Here is a 1,589-nt window from a genome sequence, read left to right as displayed (position 1 = left end):
CCGCCCTGCCGGCGCCTCCCCTGCCCTGCCCGAGCCTTCCCTGCCCTGCCCGAGCCCTCCCTATCCTTCCTGAGCCCTCCCTGCCTTCCCTGCCCTGCCTGTGCCTTCCCTGCCCTGCCTGAGCTCTCCCTGCCCTGCCCAAACCTTCCCTGTCCTGCCTGTGCCTGCCTGAGCCTTCCTGATCCTACCTGAGCCTTCCTGATCCTGCCTGAGCCTGAGCCCTCCCATCCTTCCCGCCCTGCCTGAGCATTCCCCGCCCTCCCTGCTCCTTCCCTGCCCTCCCTGCTCCTTCCCTGCCCTCCCTGCTCCTTCCCTGCCCTGCCCGAACCTTCCCTGCCCTCCCTGCTCCTTCCCTGCCTGAGCCCTTCCCATCCTTCCCACCCTGCCCGAATATTCCCTGTCCCCTCCCTGCCCTGCCCGTCCCCTCCCTGTACCCCCCACACTCCACCCACGTCCCCCCCAGAGCTCTCGGGGGGCCCTCCAGGGCTCCTTCCCCTTGCATCCGGCCCCGATCCCGGCTCCGATCCCCATCCCGATCCCGGTCCCAATCCCGGCTCCGATCATCGGCCCCAGTCCCGGTCCCGATCCCAATCCCAGCCCCAACTGGGAATCTCCAAACAAACCCTAAAGCGCTTTCTTGGGATGGAGCCAGCGGCGGGTGGGAAAAGCCCTGTCCCCGCGCTGTCCCCACTGCCGGGAGGTGACACCGAGCGCGCCCCGAGGGGACAGGGATGTGGCAACCAGCATCCATTGGCTGTGGGACAACTGGGATGGGACCGAGGTGGCCCCAGGGACCTGCGGTGTCCTCGGAGTGTCCCCAAAGAGCTGCCACCCAGCCCAGGGTGACGCTCAGCTGTCCCCAGGCACGGCCCCGCTCCCGGATCCCACGGATGTGGCAGCGCCCAACTGTCCCCAAAGTGGAGGTTGGCACCTCTTGGAGCAAACCCTGTCCCTGTCCCCCTGGAGCTAATCCTGTCCCTGTCCCCCTGGAGAAAACCTTGTCCCTGTCCTTGCCCTGTCCCTGTCCCCCTGGAGCCAATCCCGTCCCTGTCCCCTTGGAGCAAACCCTGTCCCGGTCTTTGTCCCACTGGAGAAAATCTTGTCCCTGTCCCCCTGGAGCCAATCCTGTCCCTGTCCCCTTGGAGAAAACCTTGTCCTTGTCCTTGCCCTGTCCCCCTGGAGCCAATCCTGTCCCTGTCCCTGTCCCCTTGGAGCAAACCCTGTCTCGGTCTCTGTCCCGCTGGAGCCAATCCTGTCCCGGTCTCTGTCCCCCTGGAGAAAACCCTGTCCCTGTCCCGCTGGAGCCAATCCTGTCCCTGTCCTCCTGGAGAAAACCCTGTCCCTGTCCCTGTCCCTGTCCCTGTCCCTGTTCTTTGTCAGGGTCTGGAGTCCCCTCACCCACAGAGACCCCCCCCAGGAAAAGAAAACCCCAACAACAACAAAATAACGGGATTTGGGGACACTGGGGACCCTGAGAGCGAGGAATTGTCACCTCCTCGGGACACCTGGGTGTGGCCTCCCTCCTCCCCCCCGCTGGAAAAGAGCCGGGCCCGGGCTGGGGACACTGGGGACGAGGAGGGGACACGGTA

The 1,589-nt window shown here is 65.6% G+C and overlaps 1 protein-coding gene across 1 annotated transcript in view; it reads right to left on the bottom strand.

Annotated features, from left to right (window-relative positions):
* Nucleotides 1–1,589, bottom strand: part of CUNH20orf27 (chromosome unknown C20orf27 homolog) — a 9,324-nt gene that overhangs the window by 1,790 nt on the left and 5,945 nt on the right. The window lies entirely within an intron of this gene.

The sequence above is a fragment of the Corvus brachyrhynchos genome, unplaced genomic scaffold, assembly GCF_000691975.1.
Source record: "Corvus brachyrhynchos isolate BGI_N302 unplaced genomic scaffold, ASM69197v1 scaffold85, whole genome shotgun sequence".
NCBI lineage: Eukaryota > Metazoa > Chordata > Aves > Passeriformes > Corvidae > Corvus > Corvus brachyrhynchos.
This window is presented reverse-complemented; position numbering and strand designations above follow the sequence as displayed.